This window comes from Marmota marmota, unplaced genomic scaffold (genome assembly GCF_001458135.2).
Source record: "Marmota marmota marmota unplaced genomic scaffold, marMar, whole genome shotgun sequence".
In the NCBI taxonomy this organism is placed as follows: Eukaryota; Metazoa; Chordata; class Mammalia; order Rodentia; family Sciuridae; genus Marmota; species Marmota marmota.
The window spans coordinates 42,630,655-42,654,922 of NW_026000037.1; the positions used below are offsets into that span (position 1 = coordinate 42,630,655).

At 34.3% G+C, this 24,268-nt stretch overlaps 1 protein-coding gene across 1 annotated transcript in view; it reads left to right on the forward strand.

Moving 5' to 3' along the window:
* Galnt13 (polypeptide N-acetylgalactosaminyltransferase 13) overlaps window positions 1-24,268 on the forward strand; it is a 224,234-nt gene that overhangs the window by 185,501 nt on the left and 14,465 nt on the right. The window lies entirely within an intron of this gene.

Genomic DNA, 24,268 nt, shown 5'->3' on the forward strand with positions numbered 1-24,268 from the left:
AGAGGGCATCCCCTTCTGTAATCCCAATGGTAGAATACCAGCCAAGTGGCAGGGGGCTGGGGCAGGGCGCCTCTGAGAGAGACTGGAAGGGATCTTGCCTCTTTGAAGAATGAGAAGGCAGGTATTCTTGTAGGAACAAAATGGAGAAAGTGGTCCTTGATCCAGAGGTCTGCATGTAAGAGAAGGTAGAAATTGGAGATGAGAGGATTAGAAGGAGGATGCCTCCAATACCAATCAAGGATCCAATACAAGTCCTTGTTCTGTCCACGTAGCAATGAGGCAGCAAAAACCTAGCCCAAGAATGGGGTCAGTTTGGGGCCACGTGCCAGCCACTGTTTAGCCAAAGTAGACTGAGAGGGTATGGTGAGTCACCTTGAATGAGGCAGAAAGAAAGAGAAAAAAGTCAATATGGGAATTCAGCCATGCTATTTGTGGCTGGGGGCTTCCCTGGCCTCAGAGAGCCACAGAAGTGCCAGACCATCAATGGAGACCATCACTTTCCAGGTCTCATTGGCCATTTAACATGTGTGTTATTAACCTTTGAGTGTAAGGCATAAAGACAGTGAGACATGAATGGTAGAGGTTTGTTAGGATGGGGAGGGGTGAAGAGCCTTGAACCCCCATCCTGGTTTCCAGCACCAAATGAAATAGAAAGTAAAAGAAATGGAGACAGACCTCAGTGGATCAGTGATGCTCTATTAAGCACTGGAGGGACACATTTTCAAGAGAGAAAATGGCAACTGGTTACAATAGGTGTCTGAGTTTTACAGGGTTCAGTGAGACTTAACCATAGCAGAATGTGTGGTGTTGGGCAGTCAGGGGGAACAGTTGTGAAAGTTCAGAACCCGTTGTTGCAGGGAAATGGTCAAAGTCCAGAGCACATTGTTTTCTTTCTCTCCATGGGGATTGATTATTTTTATATTCTTCAGAAAGACCTTGTCTTCAAAGGAGGGACCCATTGTCCTCCTTTTCTCTTTGGAGGTTGTTTTTCCATATCCTACAGAAAGACCTTACAATTTACTGACATAAAGTATTTTAGTAGAAGTTACTAATGTGGAGATTATCTTCTCCATATTTCTGAAAAAGATGACAAGGATTTCTGGAAGTAGTTCCCCATCATCTCTTCATCCCCTAGCCTCTGATAGGCTCTGGAATCCACAATTAATTAACTATTGTGAATTTCAACAGGCATTTTTAAACTCACTTGTTTCCAAACTGGGATGATTTTCTTCTTTCGTATGGTCATCCAAAATTGAAACCTAACATAGGAATTTCATTTCTTGTCAACTAATCCTGGCATTTCTATGTAAAAATGTCCTTTGTCTCCTACTTTGCATTCACTTAATTTTGGGTCTTTATCTGTGTCCTAACCTATAACTTTTTAATCTGTATGGTTTAAATATGTCATTATTCCTATGATTGTATCATTCATGTTAGGTACAATTTAAAATCTTATTAAAATCTTTAACAGTTCTCCACTGCCCAAAGAAGAAAGTCCAAATTTCTTAGTTTGATCCACAGAGCTCCTTTTACTTTCATCCCCATATGGCTTTCCAGCTTGATCTACATTGATGTTCTGTGCTTGATCTGCATTGATGTTCTCTGCTGAAAACAAATGTCTGATAATTTCTCATCCCCTGCCCAGTCCAAGCGTTTTCAAATCTGTTCAGTTCACTGATACTGTTCTCCACTTACACTGTTAGCTCCATCCTCCATCCTCATCTCACAAACTTAGGACATACCACTCAAAACTCAATTTAGTTTTTCTTCTGTGAGCTATCAGCTAGCAATGCCTTAATGTGCATAAGATGTATTTCAATAGATAAACTTATAATTTATTCAGTTCATTTCCGGTAATCCAATACATATTATTTATAAATTTCCATTGCTATAGGCCAGAATTACTATCCTTGTAGCTGATATCTGGTGAATATCCATACTTCCTTCTTTAGAAATATGTTTACAAATACATATGTGGAATCAAAGGTTATACAACATTGTTAGGCTTTTAATGTATAGTGACAAATTATCCCTGTACATAAGACTAGTGGCTAAATTAGGAAAAGGTTCCATGATAGATATTTAATATGGATTATGCTCTTTGGTTCTCACAACATGGTCAAAGTACATAGTGTTATTGTCCTGATTTTACTCAGGATGAATTGAATGGAAACCCGGAGAAATCAGTAGCATGATTGAGCTGGTAAAGCCAGTTTGAACCTAAGCCTCTCTGATGCCACACCAGCTTGATAGTCATTGTGTTTGCATGGATTCCCAATCACACTTCCTTGGGTGTATAATCACAGTGGCCAATATTGATGTTGTATTGTGTTTTTGTGTTGTTCATCCTTGCCAATTTAGTATGGAAGATATTCTTCTTGTTTAAAACATACTTCAAGCATTATCAATGCATTTAAAGATTTAAAAAGTCATTATTACAAATTTCCTAGTTACAGTTTTGCTATGTTTCCTTTGAGAGTTAAGGAATTCTTTTTCTCATGTCATCTATAAGAACACTGTATTAAATAAAGTTATTACCACAAGCCATTCATATTATAAATGATTTTTTTGACTTCAACACTTTGTTTATAGTATGTTTTGATATACAGAACTTTAAGCAGAGTATATATTCCAAACAATGTTTGTCTTTATGCTTTTTCCTTTTTCATGCAGAATTGCCATTCTTTTAAAATAAGGTTTTAAGTAGGTATCTTCAAATGACATTTACATCATCCTAAAGAAATCAGTATCAATATTGGTATTGATTGGTGCTCACTCTTACTGAGCACATATTAAATCTACTCTAGTATTTATACTAATTTTTATTTAAAATTTACATAAAATACACTTAAAATTTGGTAGAAATTGGATTAACATATTTATAAAATTATCACTTTACTTTGAAATCAAGCATTAATATAAAAATTTTAAAAAATTGTGAATGTTTCCCTTTGAATTGCAACACAACTTTAATCAAAAAGGAGAAAAATGAAAAGCACCCCCTCTACATGTTATACTTCTTCCTTTTAAAGACTTAAATATAAAATGATGGAAAAATACATTTTAGAAAATGCATTTATAATGTTTTTCTTTCTCCCTAGAGCCACTCATTTGGAAAGAGCTAGAATTCACATGGAAACATTCCATGTAATTTATTGTGGTAAATGATTCAGAGCCATTTTTCAAGATAGCAAGCCTTTAGGGAAGCTTATGCTAACCATTTATTAATACCCTGTTTCCTGCCAAGATATAGAAGAGATCATCAGATATTGCCTATACTTTCATACAAATGTCTCCTCCTCCTACTCTAAAATGTGACTATTTATACTTATGAAGAACCTAACCTTATGATAGGTATATTAAAAAGTGAAGGAGTAAACAAACATTTTATCTTTTCATTACAAACCCTCTCCTAGAGAAAGCTTAATTATTTTAGTAATGCATTCTAATGTTCTCACAGATTGTAATGAATACATTCATTCAACAGATATGTATTTATTTTAAACTTTGAATTTTTATAAGTACTATAATTACTTAGAAGCCATTTCAACAGTAATTTGGACCCCTTTTAGGAGTTTGCACAGTGGAATTAAAACTTACCAGGGATTTCACAAAGTAAATTTGCAAGTGAAATGAAATAGCCTATGAGGAAAGAAGGAACATCTACCATTCATTAAATGTTTAAATGAGTTGGATGTATGCAAGCTGGAAGGAACCAGCGTTATCACAACTTCTATAGAAGTAGAAATTATTCCAAGAGCATTTCAATCTCATTAATACTTAGTGGAGAGAACTTCTGTGTTTTTTGTTGGCCTATGTTCCTAGCAGGAAACTGAAAGATAGTGGGAGTGGGATGGTTTCTTAGGCTGTTTAGGCTGTTGTAACAAAAATATAAACTGAATGGTTTATAAGCAATAGAAATTTATTGCTCACAGTTCTTGAGACTAAGAAGTCAAAATCAAGATGCCAGAAAATTCAGTGTCTGGTGAGGGGTTGTTCTGTGGTTCATAGACTACACCTGTTTTTCAATGACCCAATATGTTGGAAGGGACTAGATGGCTCTCTGGTGGTTTTTTTTTTTTTTTTTTTAAATAAAGACTCTTATCCCAATCATAAGGGCAAAGCCATGACCTAATTATCTCCCAAAGAATCCACCTTCTGATACTATCACATGGTCCTTAGATTTCAGCGTATTCATTGAGGAGGAGGAGCCACATAGCAAATGGTAACTTGATTCAATCATTCATCAAAGAAAAACCTGGTTATCCTAGCCCATATTACACGCTCTAGCATATGGCATTATTAGCAAAAAATATCCAAAAATGCAAACATTTCACATTGACCCAGTTGTTCAGGGTCATGAACTACCACCCATCCTTAAGTTCTTTAAACCAACAATTAGTTTTCTTCCAAGTAAATATCAGGAGAGCCTGCTTTCATGGGATTTATATAGAATCAGCAAGGTCTTAGAATACATGTTCATGTCAATGCATCTATTATTGCCATGTTACTCTGTTTATTCTTGGTTCTTTATATTTTATTTTCCTAGGAAAAAGACCATCTCAAATTATCTCTAAGGAATCTCCAAAATCCTATCAATTCCTGGGCTTATACCCATTGGTTTAAATCAACTAATGCACATTTCTACTTGAATGACCAAGTATAGCCTCAAACTCAACGTGTCTCACTTCATCTTTTATCCAGAGCCTTTTTTATCCTTGTAATCTCTCTATTCATTCATGTTTATATTTTCTCTCTCATATTTTACTGTCCCTTGCCTTCTCCAAACTAATAATGAGCCCTATGAATTCTTCTAATTCTTTTCTATTTACTTTTCCCTCTTCTTCCACTAACAATTCTGCTTTCCTAATCCTTGATCACCTCACATTTCAGTTACTATAGTTTCTAGTACTGCTCTGTGTTGTTCCAGTCTGTCTTTATCTGTACTCTGCTTCATTAGAAAATGAAGTGTGCTGACTCCTTGTGAAAAAAAAAAAATCACACACAACTGGAAAACCAAACAAAACCATTAAGGAATTTCTAGTTATTTCTGCAAAAAATTAACATTGCTCTGTATGTACTTTTCTTACTGAATACACAAACTTTACTCCATCAGCTCTGTTAAACTGTACTACACATTTAAAAATGTTCTTATTTTTGGTTTCTTGTTGCTTTATCTTAATCTTGCCTTGTCCACACACCCATTTGTCATGACTTTTCCCCACTTTTCTAATGTGTAAATCCATCCCTCTAGTCCAATTTCAAAACCCACACTTTTTTCCTGCTTTTCAATATACATGGATATTCCCTTCTTTTCAACTCATAGTATCGAAATTATTCTCATGAATACACTCCTAATATTTCTCACTTTTTTAACCATTATGCTGTCATTTAATCATGTATAAACTTTTTGAAGAATTAGTTCATCTAAAAAAAAATAGTAAGATTTCCCTCCAGTAATAAAGTCTGTTGAAAGAATGAACAAGTAGGCCAATTTTTACAAAAATTTCAAAATTATTTAAGAACATGTTAATACAGATACAAGTTTCAAATTTTCAGAGAAACCACATCTACCTAGAGAATGAAAGTGTTCCTATGGAAATGCTTAGAATTGGGACTGCAGTCAAGGAAAAAATGTCCCTCTTCCCTGGGTGGAAGGGGGGAAATCCACATTCTAATCTCTGGAACCTGTATTACCTTATATGGCTAAAAACATCTTGCAGATGTAATTACAGTAAAGGTCTGGAGACAGAAGCATTATCCTGAATTGTCTGTGTGGCCCTAAGTACAACCACATGAAGGAGAAGTGAGGGGAGAGAGAGATGGGCACAGACAGAAAAGGAAAAGGCAAAAGCTTGAGGGGATGTGGCTGTGACCCTAGGTGTGGTAGCAGTCACCTGACACTGGAAGAAGCAAGGAAACATTCTTCCCAAGAGTCTTTGGAAAGACCTTGTCCTGCTGGTACCTTGGTTTCCACCCAGACTGATTTGGATTTCTGGCCCCTTGAAATGTGAAAGAATATTTTTCTGTTGTTTTAAGCCACCAAGTTTGTGTTAATTCTTTTTAGCAGCCAGAGGAAATTAATGTAGAGGCTCAAAAAGTTAACTCCAGAAATAGTCATGCTGAGTGTTCACAAAACAACTCACTTCTCTGGAAAAGAGCTCTGAGACTTTCTCAGAGTCAGAGACAGGTATTATTTCATCCTGTCACTTCAAGAAATGAGGTGAGTAGCTACAAGGAATGGCTCTAAGTCATACTGGTCCTTCAGAATGTTTTAATCAGAGAAAGATTGTTTCAGGGGATTCTATTTTTACTTGACTTTTTTTATTGACTTTGGAATTTTAGTAATTGTTGTAATAAATAGCATTGTCAGTAGCTCTAAATCTTATATTAATATAAAGAAAAAATATAAAATAACTAAAAGTAGATCTTTAAAGTATTAAATGATAATGACCTCTTCAGTTAATAGCTAATATGGCATACACAGAGTATTAGAAAATTGCTTCAATTGCTTTTAAAAATCTTAATCCAACAATTGATCAATCAATAAATAATATTTTCTTAATTTAAGCCTACATTATTTATATTACAGGAACATCTTTGAAAACTTAAAGTTGATTAGAATTTGTAGGAACTTGAGCTCATTTTCTGATTCTGCCCTGTTTGGCCTGGTCAGAGTGTTTCTGGCTTAGAAATAGCAAATCTGTTGTACTCAGCTTTTTTATTTTTCTCATGAGTTACTCAGATTATAAGATGATTTTTCTTAAGGTTTTTTAAAAAAGTGATCATGTGTATTGTGAGCACTTTTTTTCTAGATTTATCTTTTCTTCTAAGTGTTATAAACCTAATGTTTCTACATGATGGTACTTAGCCTCTATCACATAGGAGACTTTGTTTTTCAGAAGCCCTGGGAAAATTGTCAATAATAGTTAATTTCATGAAATCCTAGATTTGTTAAATAAGCTACATCTTTGACTTTGTTTTCTAGCCAGGAATACAAAGTTGTTATGACCTCTGTGTCAATAATATAAAAACAAACCAACTTCAAAAAGTTTCAATTTTTTATATGTTGAGATCATGATGATTTCTAGTATGATTCTTGATAAGAAAGCAGTATGAGGACCCCAGAATGAACATATAGAAGCAACTGTCTATTAGAATGATTTTAAAATTAATGATGATACCACAGTATCAATGCACACAGTAGGATAAAAGAAATATTCTGTCGATTAACCCATTAATTGAAGTTCATCATCATCATCATCAACCAATGTCTTGCCTTAAAGAGCATACAACTAAATTCTATTTAATTTTTAAAAGGCATAAACTTTAAAATGATACTCAAGCTTTTTGGGGGGAAGTGTACATTAAGTTGTACACTCTTTTATCTATAATTATATATATCTATAATTATTACTTATATAATTCATACATTGAATATACTTTGGTATATTGAATATACTTTGTCATCTCTATACAGACACTAATCTTCATGTTGTGAAGAAGGCCAGTTGTGTTCATTTTATTAATGGGAGTCCCAGAAGGTTTTGAAAAAAATCGCATAGCTTTGTGCTCCTGACTAGAAAACAGAGTCAAAGGTGAGATAGCTCAGAGTCTCATAAGGCAGAAAGTTTAATACCACCCTAATTTAATGACCTCCTGCCCAAACTCAGATACACACTTGACACAAAGACACAAACATCTCTCTTCTCCCTCATCTCACGCCGTCAATAGAACTCTTCTTATTGGGGCTGTTAACTGAAAAATCTACCAAAAGAAAAATGTTTTACAATGAGCAGCATCCATCTGCCCCCTCAGCCCACCAATTTACCTGCTCTGACGGTCTTATTACTGATTAGCAGTGTGAGTTGGTTTAGTTATTAATACTTTGCATGTTTTTAAGGACAGATGATGCATTCTTGGTCCTGATAGTCAACAAGTGTGATTGGGGAGAGAAATAATATGTATTGAATACTTTTTGAGCAAAGGAATTTTATTTGGTATTTTAAATATATAATAGTAATATGCCTATTTCTATTTTTATCATTCTTTTTTTTAATTTTTTTTTTTATTGGTTGTTCAAAACATTATAAAGCTCTTGACATATCATATTTCATACATTAGATTCAAGTTGGTTATGAACTCCCAATTTTACCCCAAATACAGATTGCAGAATCACATCGGTTACACATCCACATTTTTACATAATGCCTTATTAGTAACTGTTGTATTCTGCTACCTTTCCTATCCTCTACTATCCCCCCTCCCTCCCCTCCCATCTTCACTCTCTACCCCATCCACTGTAATTCATTTCTCTCCTTGTTTATTTTCCCATTCCCCTCACAACCTCTTATATGTAATTTTGTATAACAATGAGGGTCTCCCTCCATTACCATGCAATTTCCCTTTTCTCTCCCTTTCCCTCCCACCTCATGTATCTGTTTAATGTTAATCTTTTCTTCCTGCTCTTCCTCCCTGCTCTGTTCTTAGTTGCTCTCATTATATCAAAGAAGACATTTGGTATTTGTTTTTTAGGGATTGGCTAGCTTCACTAAGCATAATCTGCTCTATTGCCATCCATTTCCCTGCAAATTCTATGATTTTGCCATTTTTTATTGCTGCGTAATACTCCATGGTGTATAAATGCCACATTTTTTTATCCATTCATCTATTGAAGGGCATCTGGGTTCTTATAATATATACTAAGTGTTTTCAATATATAATTCAATGTCAATTACACCCATAATCATATTATTTATAGTATCTCTTTTATCTATAATTATATAGTATCTATAATTATTACTTAAATAATTCATACATTGAATATACTTTGGTTCTCATAATAAATGTAGATAAATTATATAATTTTATTATAATTATTATTTTAAATTATTATTAATGAATAAACTGAAGTTAATCTATACAACTCATTCCAACTTATCCTAACAGAGAGTTAGTATTAGAGCAGAATCTAACTCTATATGTCTAATTTCAAAAATATGAGTTTTTTCAAAAAAGCATATTGCCATAAGGAATACTGAGTGGGAGAAGTGATAAAATATATATTATTTAACCAGAACTTAAATGAATTACATGTTGTCTAAAATATATTTGTTCAGCATCAGTGATTTCTTTTATTATATTTTGATTGTTTAGAGCCCAGGAAAAAAAGTATCTGAAAGTTTATCTCCCTTTTTGAAAGGTATATACCTTTTGAGATATTCTACTCTTGGAAATATCTAGGTCATGCCAATGTTCTTACCCTTATAACCCTCTAGAAAACTGGAAAACAGGTGCTCCCCATTTTTATGAGTGGCTCATAAATAAATATATTATACAAAGGGAACATGATTTTTTGCATCCATCTATCCAACCTTGCTAATAAGACATGTTTCTCCTATTTTCTAAAATACACAAAATATGTCATAGACAAAATTGCCCTCTTCATGTTTTTTTGTTTGTTTGTTTTGTTAGAAATGAATATAAATAGGATTCTGATTCTCTTGTCTGGAATTGTTTGGATCCTTTCTTTGTGCTCATGTAAAGACATCAGATATACACTCTTTGAATGTCAGTAGAGGGGGCAGAGAGAGAAGAGGAGAGGGGAGGGGAGGGGAGGGGGGATAGTAGAGGATAGGAAAGGCAGCAGAACACAACAGACACTAGTATGGCAATATGTAAATCAATGGATGTGTAACTGATGTGATTCTGCAATCTGTATATGGGGTAAAAATGGGAGCTCATAACCCACTTGAATCAAAGTGTGAAATATGATATATCAAGAACTATGTAATGTTTTGAACAGCCAACAATAAAAAATTAAAAAAAAAAAGATATACACTCTTTGAAAGACATGGACACTTTGTAAGGACGTCCTGCTATTCCCTCCATCCCTCCATCCCTCCACCAACACACAAATCCATTAGCAGGAGTATCCAGAGTTCTTACTGGCTAATTAATGAAGAGATAGAAAGAATGTCATCTCTATACAGACACTAATCTTCATGTTGTGAAGAAGGCCAGGAGTGTGTGTGTGTGTGTGTGTGTGTGTACACATGTTCATGCCTGCATGTGTGAATAAGATGGGAAGGGAACTGAGAAACTTCCTTCTAATCATAGAAAGGATCTACCGCAGGATTTACAAAATGTTGTTCCAGAAACATGACTTAACCTTTAGCCCCATTCATCCTACATTTTATTTCTATTTTTAAATTAATTTTCTTTTCTTGGTACACTATAATTATACATAAAGGGATTCACTGTGATATATTTGTACATACACATAACGTAATTTGGTCAATTTAATTCCCCAGTACATCTCAAAAGGCCACCTCCATTCTCATACATATTCTATTTCTCCATGGCTTAGTTCCTCATTTCCTTACACTATCCTCCATCACACCATACTTGAAGTCAGCCAGCTTTGAAGAATCTAGGAGTATCACTAGACCCTTTAGATTTGCATCTTTATTGACATGGTGAGTTTCAGTTATGCCAAGTTGCTATCCTGTATATATCTTAGTTCTATTTGCTTCCTTTTCTGCCTTTTGTATTTGAGCCTTGTTTAGAATTCCATTTTGTTTCTTAGATTGTCTTTTTAATCTAAATCCCTTTGAATCTTGTGAACATTTTCTTTTTTCTAAGGTCTACGTCATATGCCTTTAAGTTATCAGAGTCTACCTCAAGTTGATATTGAAACTGAGAGTAAATTATAGGGGTCTTATAAATGTCTTAATTCTGTTTACCCTCTATCATTTTGCCATTGTTGCCAAACATGATACATCTACACGCATTACAATCCAGAAATACAGTGTTACAATTTTGCCTTAAAAGTGATATTTTCTTCTTCTCCTTCTCCTTCTCCTTCTCCTTCTCCTTCTCCTTCTCCTTCTCCTTCTTCTTCTTCTTCTTCTATCATGAGGAATAAAAGAAGAGCATAGTAACAAATAAGAATTCAGGATTTACCAGTTACTGCTAATACTTTCAGGGAAAATTAAGAGATACCATATGTATTGTATATAATGTTTCATTGACAGAAAAAACACTGCAAACTTGAGAAATTCTCAGCTTATAACTAATGTAGGAATTAGTAGTCCTAATATTCTCTATCTCTATTATTGGATAAGCAAGAGCAGCAAAGCCAGATGATTTGTGAAATTTCTTGTCTACTGACAGGAGACAGGAATTCTGAAAGTTTGATTAACAATAATTTTGAAAACTATCTCATAGCAATGCAAGAATCCAGTCACCAAAAACTACTTCTCGATTTAAAGGAAAATCCCTATGAATTGAAAAATATACTGAATAGGAAATATCTACTTGTAATCTGTGAACGCTAAGAATTCAAAACTAAGCTTAAAATTCAAGCAAACTGTTTTTATATGAGAAATTTGGTGATGATATTCATTACATGCCAAAGTCCTTCCTGTGATCACCTTTAATTTTTTTTTTTTTTTTTACTGGACTAGACATTAGAGAGCATTATAATTTCCTCAGAAATTGGTTTATTTTTATCTTATGGACTCCATAAATTGTGTAACTTTTCAAGATTTTTTTTGGTACAAAATACATGATATACTCAGAGAAAATTGAATATATTCTTTCTGCAAATATTTTCACTTATTTCATTTTTTAAAATTTAATCAATCCCTATTGTTCCTACATATATATAAATAAGAAAAAAAATAAAACCTACATTTTTTTTTCCTTACTGGAAATAAACACACAGAGGGAGATAGAGATATGTATGTCTATCTACCTATCTAATTCTGTTTAAACACACTTTGCAACAGTTTTAAATATAAATAAGTAAATAGGCACATAGTGAAATTTAAAAGAATCTTTCACAATACAAGTGTCATAATTCTCTAGAGAAGACATTCAGAACATGATCTGATAAGGACAGCCACAGGTCCAAGAAATTTCACAAAGCAGTCAGGAAGCACAGAGAACAGAGTGTGCGGAACAACAGTGAGAAAAATGGCTTAGGCAGAGTTGAAGGACTGGACAGAGACGGTGGAAAATTAAGTTTTATACATAGAGGAGCTAAGATGATAGTGGAATGTAAATGTCTGGGATTTTTTATGAGGACACAAAAGGACCAAAAAGCCTTCAGACTAGAGAGCTGTTGAAGAATAACTTATCTATTTATAATAAATCTCATGAAAATACCTGGACATGCACTTTTGTTATTAAAAATGACATAGTGAATACAGCCAAAATGAAAAGAGCTTTCCAATCTTGTTATTTGGTGCCCAGGTATAATTTCTCAGCAAGCAAGAACAGAATATGGAACTTTTTTTTTCAATTCATTTCTTTTATTCTGTTATCAAAGAATTCGATCCAATACAGAGCAAGAACCTACATGTGGTATGTACAAAAATGATACCTTGCCATTAAAGAGAAAGGGCTTCAATTGGTTACCATGGAAACCTCCTAGTGTCCATTCCAATTTCTAATAGAGCATCTTAATCTTCTAATGGAAACCTACCAGATAAAATATTTTCTACTGCTGTGTTTTGGTTCTAACTCTTTAAAAAGATTTGAAATGTTTAACTTATTTAAAATAAGTAAAATAATTGTGTATGGTTGTAATACAAAAAGTTGTCGTTATAAGCAAAAACATTCAGAGATGCGTTTAGGCTCATTGTAATGCTTTGGAATGATCAAAGTGGTCATGACTAGTCCTCATTGCCAGTGTTCAGCCCATGGTCTACACACTGCTGAGAGTAGTGCCACTTCTGGGTGGCAGAAATTGTCATGCTCCAATCCTAACACCAAGGAGACCTGATTTTTTAATTAATTCAGTGAATTAACCAATTGGCCTAAAAAATTTTATTTTAAATATAGGCACATGAAGTCATGATCCCCAATTTAGACTGAGGTTTTTAGATACAGGTTATAATTGATTTCCAAAATCTCAACTACATAAGAATTTAAAATGATATATGTGGATGGTTCCCTCCAGGGAATGGAGCCCAACTTTCTTCCTGCCCTTGTATGTGTGGTGTACTTATTAACTTGCCTTCAAAGAGTGGGACATAGAACATGGTGGTAACTATATAGTAGAGAAACACTAGGAACTACTACCATAGGTCCATGATCAAGGTGCTGCACTGTAAATCATGTTGAGACCATGCACCTGTGGTCAGATGTCAAAAGAACACCACTGCACCTTTGTGGTCTTCCTGTTCAAAACCTATGACCCCAGTCTAACCATGACAGAAACATTAGACAAACTCAAAATTAGGGACATTCTCTAAGATACCTGAAAAGTACTCCTCAAAGCTATAAAGGGATCTTTACAAAGGGACCTCAGAATAGACTTAATGAGAAAAGACAACTAAATATAGTGTGATATCCTGATGCAATCCTAGGAAAAATGCACATGAAATTAGGGTAAAACTAATAAAATCTGTATACAGTATAGAGTTTAACATAAAAATTAATTTTATAACCAAGGAATAAAATACCATGTGTGTGAGAAGAACATGGGATTTGGGGCCTGACATCTAGTTCAAAACCTGATTGTCTCACTTGCAGACTGAAAGACTTTATGGGATTTTTTTTTTAACCTTTGGAAGCATCATATTTCTGACTTGCAAAAGAAGAAGACCTATGCTTATTTTAGAGGTTCACTGAAGAAATGTGTAATTTATAATCTGTTATATAATATTTAATATAAAAAATATTTCAGGGCTGCGTATATAGCTCAGTTGGTAGAATACTTGCCTTGCATGCATAAGGCCCTAGGTTTGATCCCCAGCACAAGAAAAAAAAAATAGAGAGATAGATAATTTCAAATGTCAGCCATCTTGCCTTATACACATCAAGTGCTCCTAGAGTGTAGTTTACTTTCTCTGCTTCTGCTTGCTTCCATCCCAGTATCTGAAGGCCAGCACCTCCGCCCCTTTGCCTGAGGGTTCTTGCTGTCAGAGGCAGCTTTGTCCATCTAGTCACACCCAGGGAGCTAATCAGTTCTGCTCTCCAGAAGCTCACCTCAAGCAAAGCTGAGGGCAGGTGTTGTATAAATAAACATTGCAAAAGGACTGATACTGTGGTGGTGTTTCTACATAGGTTACCAGAAATCTGTAATAGGACTGTGCTACTGTTAGCCACAATACAATATATAATATACCCTTTGTCAGCTGCTGTCCCTTCTCTACTCCTATATGAGCTTCTGTATGAGTCTTTTCTGGTATCATCTCGCTTTTGGACAGACCAAAATTAAATAGACCCTTCTCTTAGTGTTCAGCAACACAGAATGCTATAAGTGAATCAGAAACCACCTAGACAAATTTAATCTTGTTTATATCAATGTAAATGTTATGGTAATAATTGGGAGGTGGTGGTTGTTGTTGCTGTTGTTGTTATTATTATTATTATTTGTACCAGGGATTGAACTCAGGGACACTGGACCACTGAGCCACATCCCCAGCCCTATTTTGTATTTTATTTAGAGACAGAGACTCACTGAGTTGCTTAGCACCTCACTTTGGCTGAGGCTAACTTTGAACTGCCACTGGGATTACAGGCATGCCCCACTGTGCCCAGCTTGGAGGTTAATTTTAAGTCATGTGTAATTTAAACTAAAGAGTCATTTATCTTTACTGAGTAGAGGAATTATTAGTGTACAGGAAGTGTATCTTTATGTCATCTGGAACATTATAATTTACCTTTGGGACTACCCATACATTTACTATCTTTGTCTGATTATATACCACATTCCAGAGTTTTGGAATTTACCTCATGATTACAAATCCAAACCTTTGAGACAGGGGCTGGGGTTCTGGCTCAGTGGTAGAGCACTCGCCTAGCACACATGAAGTGCTGGGTTCAATCCTCAGCACCACATGAAAATAAATAAATATATAAAGGTATTGTGTCCAACTACAAGTAAGAAAAAATTTTTAAAAGACCTTTAAGACATAGGTAATGTTACAAAAATACTAGTAAAATGTTTTTCAATAGTTTGGCTCAAAATCTTTTGCCGTTAATTTGTAACTAACAAATACCAAAATAAATATAATAGTTTATATAGAAGTCATGTGAAGTATATAGATAGATTGATAGATAGATGCACACATATATACCATGTGAATTACACATACATATATATTACTTCTATGTCTGTTTTTAGGCACAGTGAGAACCTTAAATATTGTGTATCTTACTATACAATGGTACATACCAATGACAGCCATGAAAGAAAAGCATACATTTAGTTTACCTATGAGTGAAGAATATTCATGCAGGAGTTTACTTTTCATCATTTGCAATTTATGTGCTTGTGGATTAGTTCCTCAAATAATAAAATATTTAAGGAATGATACAATTTGAAAGAATGCCATTAAAAGAGAGAATTTATTACAGAAAATCACTATAACAAGAATCCAGAGAACAGAGTTTAAATTTGGTTGCACAGTGGAGGAAACTTATACTCAAATAGTTATTTATGTATTTAATCTAACGTTAATAAAGGACATGTAATGTTCTAAACCCTGACACATTTAACACATTCAAAATTATCTGTTGAGTAAATTAATAAATAAATGATTAGATGAAAAAAAAAAGCATAAAAGTCACTCCATTTGGACAGAACAGACATGGGTTTTGAATGTATCCTTTTTCCTGGTGGTCAATATATATGTTTCTATTGTTGCTTAAGAAGTTGCCACATAGAAGACAATTATTATTTCATAGTTCTGTAGGTCAGCAATACAGCACAATGTCTGAGTTGTCCTCAGAAGTTCTCATACAGCTGAAATCAAGATGTTGGCCATAGTTGTGGTATCATCTGAGGCTCAGGGTCCTTTCTAAGTTTCCTTGCTGGTAAAATTCCATTTCTTGCAGCTATAGGACTAACTCCGTCCTGGTTTATTTGTTTTCTGACTCTTCCAGTAGTTGCTCTCAGCTGTTTAAGGCTGCCCTCAGCTCCCTGCCACATGGCCCTCTTCAAAACAAGAGCTTTCATCCTCAAGGCCAGCAGCAAAATCTTTCTTTGCTGTTGGCTAATCTGAGGTCTTATATAACATTTTACATAACATTCCATAATCCTGGAGTGATTTTCCTATCATAGTCACAGTCTCTCTCACACTCAAGGGAAGGAGGTTATATAAGGCATGTGCACCAGGGGACGGGAAACTTGGGCCATCTGCACAATGTACCACAGTCAAATTAAGCAACATCTGCACATCCAAGCATATGTAGTGGGATATAATTTGGAAGGATTCCCAATTGGGCTAAATTTACAATTTATAGTCTTTGATATTACAGTAGTAAAATATGAGTATGTAGAGCAGAATGCTTATATATTTGATTTCAAAAGTTGTAGACTTCCTGTAAATGCCTTTAGGGCAGAGTGAAGTATTAAAAATGCATAAACTTTTAATATCAGGAAAATTTAAAATAGGAGGATTTAATAATGAAGTAGAAAGAAAATAGAAATGTCAGTCACACTGTGTTATTGTATTAGTTCATGCTGCTTATGTGGTATCTTATACTCTTGCTGTTTTCTAGAAAGTGGACTAGAAAATTTCAAAGACAAATTGTTTTCATTTCAATTCAATAAGATATTATTGGGCACTGCTCTGTTCCTACAGTAATTTCCAAAGGGATTCAAATATATCCTTAGAACTGCTATATGGGGAGCAATGTTTTATTTAAAAAACAAATTGCCAGTGGGAAAAGATGAGGTAGAATATAATCAAATGTAGATATTATGCATGAATAGTTCACAGATACTCACTGACATTCAGACATTACTTGAGGCAAGTACTGTGTTTAGAGCTCATATGAATTCCTAATTCAACCATTTAAAATAGCCCATGAAACATGAGGCTCTTTTCCCAGATGGGGAAACCAAGATTTTGCAAAGCTTCACAAAAACTCAAGTTCTGATGAGTGATTGATCTCAAAACCAGGTCTGCCTAAACCTATAGTTTTAAGCATTACCCTGCTCTAAAGATTAACAGCAATGAAAGCTGCCTGCAACGCAATGTGGATAAGCTATCAGTGGAAAAGTAGTTACAAAGCACTAAATGGAAGAAAAAAAAAGAAAGACAGAATGCATTAAGAATTAGGAGTTTGTTCTTTTCCTTGGCAATGTGAAGTGAGAAGGATGGTCCTGATAAAATTAGCACATACCATGTAGCAACAATATGATCTGGTGAGATGAAAAAAACAAGAGCTAAGGTTTTGCAGATGATGTTAAGGTCAGGATGAAAATATTGAACTTGATAACACACCTACAAACTGCTTTTAATATCAGAACTTTAAATATTGAAGCAGTAAAAGACCATAGATATCATACAAGTGTAAGTTAAGAGTCATAGCTGGAAGCTTCCTACTTCTTCCCCTCTACACAAACCACTGAGATAACAGCCAATAGATGGAGCCTGAAATCAATTAAGGCATAGAAGAAGATTCTGTCTGGGAACAAAAGTCTCTGCTTGGTGCCTCCACTGGTAAACTCAGTTCCATCTATGTGTTCTTCATGCTGATTTTAAGATGGTGTGACATATGGAGAGGGAGCACATTTTTAAAATAAATTATATTTTTTTGCTTAAAGTCTAATTTTTGTTGCTAAACAATTTTTCCTTTTATTTTAATACATTTTTTGCTGGTTTATTTTTATAAAATGAGAAAGAAAACTGTTACATGCTTTTTTTTCCCTTATATTTTTCCTTCTGCATGATTGTTGACAAAATTAACTCACTTAAAATACTTAAACAGTTTCCCACAGAGTGTCTAAAGATCTAAAATGACTAACTAATAAGTGTATAAGGGACAGTGGGGTCTAAAGAGCCCCCTGTCGTTAGGCAGGTTGGGCATACTGGATGAGTCCTATAGATTTTTAGCCAGTATCTATCTTCATCCAGAAAGTGAAACCATTGGAATGATATGATATATAGAGACCCTCCAAACTGTGAAACTTTATAGTTGATATAAAATTTCCCAACCAAAACCTTTTTTTAATTAAAGCTAAATGAAATATAAAGAAATCACAGTCTACATAATAAAGCTGAATCTAATATACTGCACTCAATGTGAATACCCAATGAATATTTTGTCTATTCAAAATATGTATTTATTTGTCAATTGTGCATTAATAAAAATAATGAACAAAGCAAATATCTATCCATCATCTGCCTATATCTTACATCTAAGAACAAAAGAAATCCTGTAGCAAGACAGAGCCAGCAGAGGGCGTGTAGATCTTCAGCCCTTAGCTGAAGCCAGAAATGTCCAGATACCACAGAGCAGAGAGTATCCCTACTTTGCAATTTGCTCTGCTAGAAGTAGGTTTCCCTAACAGTTATGCTAGAAACCTGAGCAGGTTTGTAATTTTTCAGAGAGGTAAAGTGAAAAGAGTATTTTTAAAGAAGTAACTATATGTTTTAATATATTTTTAATATTTTTAAATGTAACAAATTTTTGAAAAAAAAGTATTGTATAGGTAGTCTTTAATTGTGTAGAATAAAGAATTAATTTAATTGCAGAATATTTTAGATCACTGTCACAACAGTCTTTGAAAATTATTTAAATGTTGTTTTGATTTTAAATGTTTAAAAAAATTATAAATGCTTTCGGATATTCTTCCTGAAAAGAAAAAACCCAGAACAAACTATATACACATGTAAAATAAAGAAAAAAAATGAAATAAAAACAATTGACATTGAAAATAATTGATATTGAATTAGTTATAATTCCATATATATTGTACTTATTTGAGCACAACATCAATTCAGAGGTAGAAATCAATCTGGCTTCAATAAAGTATGCATAAAAACAGGCAAATCACCTAGTCACAGTAAAGAACTACTTTTTTGAACATATATCTGAATAGAAAGATGATTGTGAAAATGATGCTTTTGTAAAATATAATAGGATGTTATGGTTTTCAGTCCAGGCACCAAGATTAAATTTATGTGAAATCTAAAAATCAGGTTTCTTATAGAAATTTCAATGATAAGTTGGAAAGCTGTTCCATGACTTTTCGAGTCTTCAGTCAGCACAAGGAATAAAAGAGGAAGTATCAGTTTCTTAAGGCTGCTGTAATAAACTACCACTAATTGTATGTGTTAAAACAACAGAAATTTATCATTTTGTGGTTCTGGAGGCTATAAGTCTGAAATGAAGGTGTCAAAAGTGCTTCACTCCCTCTGAAACCTAGGGGGGAATTATTCCTTGCTTCAGCTAGCTTCTCCTGTTAGCCAGCAGTTCTGGGTGTTCCCTGGCTTGTTCCATGCCTCATTCCAGTCTCTGTCTCTGGTACTACATGACCACCTTTTATCCCTGTATCTTTATCTTTTACTTATAAAAGTATCAGTCATTTTGGATTAAGGACCCACCCAACTTCAATATGACCTCATCATAACCACAAATTACATATGCAATGAACTTTTTTCCAAAAATGTTCACATCCTTTGGACTGGGGGATAAGGCAACATAATGTAGGGAACACAAATAGACCCATAGCAGAAAGCATCAGAATGTAGAGAAGATTATAAGATTTTCTATGGAGAGAGTAGTTGTTTTTCTAGAGGGAAGGAGCTGGGAGTCTGACTTCAAATGAGGTAAATTTGTGGGTATACAACCCAGTATAGTCATATACAGCCCTAACAACTTGAAATTCTTGATAATGTTTTTGACAGTAGGTCCTTTGCTTACATGTTGCCGTGAACTTGGTAAGGACACCATTTGAGAGCTTGATGTATGCTTCTTCCACTTGGTAAGTTTTGCAAGATGTGACCTGACTCATACCTGACAAAGTTGGCTTGTGACAACTGAAATGAGGGGACTGGACTGCCCTGTCCCCTGTGGTCAACATGCCTCCCAGAGTTTGTCAAATCATAAAAAGTGGATGCTTATAAAAATATGCATTGTCCTCCTTATTAGCACTGCGCTGAGGCTCTCAGGGATGGGAATCTCTAAAGAGCCATACTCTCTATGGATTCAGAGAACAGGAAGGAGTAAGAAACAAACAGCTTGGGTAAGACCTCTCCTAGAACTTTACCATCCTTGAAGAATGAACACTGACTAGCAGCCTGGGGGAATTTGAGAGTGGAGAGAGGCAATGTGAAAAACAAAAAGATACTTAAGACACGAAAATCAAGAAGGCAATGATACCCTTCCCCAACCTAGGCTGCCAACCTAAAGTATCCTAACTTACAGAAGAGGATAAAATTTGATATTACATTACATTCAGAATTTTGATTAATAATACAAATTGTACATTCCAATTTCTGGATTCCAAGGTGACTTAAGTCAAATAAGCAAAACCTCATGTATACCATATTTTTCACTTAAAAGTAATAAAAGACATAGTGTCTCTTTCAAGGCATTTTGTAGGGTTAATAGATGTTATAGGCTGAATTTTGCCCTCATCAAAATTCATATGTTAAATTCCTTAGTATCTGCCGGCCCTCAGAATGTGACTATATTTGGAGATACAGTCTTTAAAGAGATAAATAAGGCAAAATGAGATAACTAGGTTGTCCCTTCTCTGATATGACTGGTGTCCTTTAAGAGGAAAGGGGGGGGGGGAGGTGAAGACATGGGGAAGTTGCCCATCTATGAGACAGTATGAGAGAGAGACTTCAGAAGGAAATAACTCTACTGATATCTGGATCTTGAGACTTTCAACTTCCAGAATGTTAAGAAATATATATTTTTCCCCTTAGGCTACCCATTCTATGATATTTTTTCTGGTAACCCTAGAAAACTAATACATTAGGAGACAAGAAAAAAATGAGTGGTTATGGCAATAGAAGTAATTTTGGAAGGCATATTAATCAAGAAGTTCCACAAAATTGGGAACACAGAATCTGTTTTCCCTACCAAAACAACTGAAATTAAAAGAACTGCATAAAAAAGTCCTTTTAAGTAGTTATAGACCCAGTTTAAGTGGCAGACTACATAGCAATATATGCAATACTAGATTGCTTAATAAAAATGTTGTGTATTTAGACAATATGAAACACAGTATATAAAACAGAATATTCAAAAAACCATTAACTGTACTTTATTTAAAGAAATTGACTTATTCTTTGCAAAGGTGTAAGTTGGTATATATTTATAGGAATATTAATTAAACAGTAAAACAAAAAGGAAAATTTATGTTTATATTTTATATTTATTTACATATGTATATAAGTAAGTTTCTTTATGTTTATACAAAGAGTATTACATGTGATTTCTTACTCAGGTAGGTGCCCCATTAGTGTTAACTTTCTATTTTCAGTTATATGATATAAGGAAAGACAGATTATTTAATTCTGCTTCTAGTCACCTTAGATTAGAGTGAGTGGTCTCTGATCAATCGATGATATTTAAAGTTGATTTAAAGATGCAGTAGAGCAACTAAAACTAAATGTTAGCTTTGTATGACTCAGTTCTGGCTTTAGTAAGAATAAATATCGATTACCAATGATAAAGCAATTTGGGTGGAAAGAGGAAAGGAATAGTTTCCATTGGGGGGTGAGATTGTACAATGAGACTTTACTAATGAAAGAAACCAATCACAGTTGCCAACAGGTGTGGAAGTTTGCTCTAAAGTGCTTCATAAGTGTTTGGCTTTAAAATATTTTATCTTATGTTATGGTTGAGCATAGAGGTTCAACTACAGTAGCAGGAGAGCCAACTGGGCAGGTTCTGAACTGGGATTCACACATACTAGGAGTACTGAGACAAGCAACAGACCCTGGGTATGGGGAACAGTTGCTTCTCACAAAATCTAGCAACAGATTTGGGGTTGTCTCCAAGGTATGAGGAACTCAGAAGTGGTGAATCTAGAGGGACAAAATATGTGGGTGGGATGGTACTAGTTGAAAGTTTCAGGAAAGTCTGTCATCAGGATTAAAACCATTTCCTCAGGACTGTGGGCATGGCCGTAGGGCGGGCACAGACTGGCCAGAGCAAACCCTGCAACTTATTGAGTACTGGATATATCATCAAAGCAGGGATCCACATACAAGTCCACACCTGGGAATAGCTCCAGGATTGGAATAATAACAAATATTAGTTACTGAATGCTTTCCGTGTACCAGGACCTTGCAAGCATTCTGTGTGTATTGTTTCACTACATCCAAAGTTGAATCCCATGAACCTCTACAGTCAGGGTCACTTAAAAAACACAAAAGTGGCAATTATGATTAAAAAGACAATCAAAAATAAAGAAATCAGATCAAACCTTATCATTTCAAGATCAAATCAAGAAGGAGAGTTATATACTAACATGCATCGACTATTAATATAGAGGGTAAAATAACCATCACAGAAACAATCAAGCATAAAAATGAGATACGAAACCAAATTATTCTCAGTTATGAAACCAAATTATTCCCAATTTTATAGGAAATAATGCCAGGGGAAAAAACCTAAATTATTACTTACAGATTTATATTTTTCATAAAAGCTACTTATATGCCAAGTATTTCACCAATGGTTAATTTTCTTTCAATTTCAAACAACTAAGAAAGATAATTTCAGGTAGATGATAGATAGATAGATAGATAGATAGATAGATAGATGCTCAGAAAACATTTTACAAACATATCATTCTTGAATGTAAATTACTTTAGATAGGCTACTAGTTCACCAAAGAATGCATCAAAATTAGAATTCAGGAACAAAGAATGTGACAGACTGCTCTAGAGATATCTCAAAAGGTAGTTTCCAAATTGTCACAGAGGCTTGAAGATAATCCATGCTGATACCATTATCATGCATGTTGTAAGAGACTTGAATGTGGGTGGTCTGAGGTCTCTTTTGGTGTCATGTCTCTACAATTAAATGACAGCAATTTCAATGTGGAAAGTTTTCCTTTAGTATTGAAATAATGCTACAATGAGCAAAAATTTTTCTCTAGATCTTTCTCTCCCTCAGTTTATGATTCACTACTAGACTCAATTATTTAATTAAATAATATTATAATTGTGTTTTTAAAAATAATGTTTGAGAAGAATACAGGCTTATCTTTTTTTTTCCTTTTATTGTTCTTCTGGTTACTTGATGTTTTTCATTAAAATATGAACATGAAGAAGTAATAAAGATGGGACTTTTCTAAATTATATACACAAAATCCATGATATATTTATGTAATCTATTAAACTAGCATAACATACCTCTCAAATGTTTATACTGTTGAATAAAGTGTATAACCCTCGTGAAAAATCTTTTTTCAGAGGTGGACTTAATCTTTTTTTTAAGGTTGTTCGTGGTAACAGTCTGGACTTGCAGCTTCCTCTCACAACTTCTTGTGACTTTTGGAGAAACTGAGTAGCAATATGTGGAGGGAATCCTTCCAAGATCAACTTGTTCAGTTTATAGACAAGGGATCTGAAGTTGATGAATTGTTCCTAGAGCTGACTTCCTCAAATTTCCTCAGTCTGCCCTGAGATGACCTTTTCCATTACACTCCCTCTGGCATTGCTAAGAAAAAAGAAAGAAATCCACCCAACACTGAACCACACTTACCATAGCAAAAGGAAGAAAACAAATTTTATGATTATTTCATAATAAGCTTCATGAAACTTTAATAGCCAATGTTATAAATAAATTAACTGTACTAAGCACAAACTAACAAAAATTATTATAATTTGTATTTGAATTCTCTAACAATGAGGCCATGATGCATCTTGGCATTTTCTGGATTTTTTGAGACCTGATATAGTTACCCTTAGCAAAAACCACCATAAGAAAGATAAGTATAAGACCCTGTTGTTAATGAAATCTTTGAAGAAGATAATCCTATAACCATCAGAAATCCATTGACAAGCTAGGTGTCATGGTGCAGCCTGTAAACCCAGTGGCTCAGGAGGCTGAGGCAGGAGGATCATAAGTTCAAAGCCAACCTCAGCAACTAGTGAGACCCTAAGCAACTTAGCAAGACTGTGTCTCAAAATAAACAATACAAAGGGCTGGGGAATGTGGCTCAGTGGCTAAGCAACCTAGGAGTCCAATTCCCAGTAGGGAAAAAAAAAAAAAAAAAACAAGAAACCCACTAACAAGATTTAGTAAAATTCACACAATGTTTTATGTTATGGAAAGAAAGGTTTAAATTTCTAGATTAAAAAATACCATTCTCCAGAGTTGAATTGGTCATAACGTGGTAGGAACAAGGACTGCTCTTTATTGAGCTCCACACAGTTTACAAAGTTTGTTTTATTTAATCTTTTGTGAATTTTGTAACAAAAATAGTATACAGGACATAAAGTGACAGCAAATAATAAGTGTTTATTAATTTAATTCGTTAAATTGAGGCTTT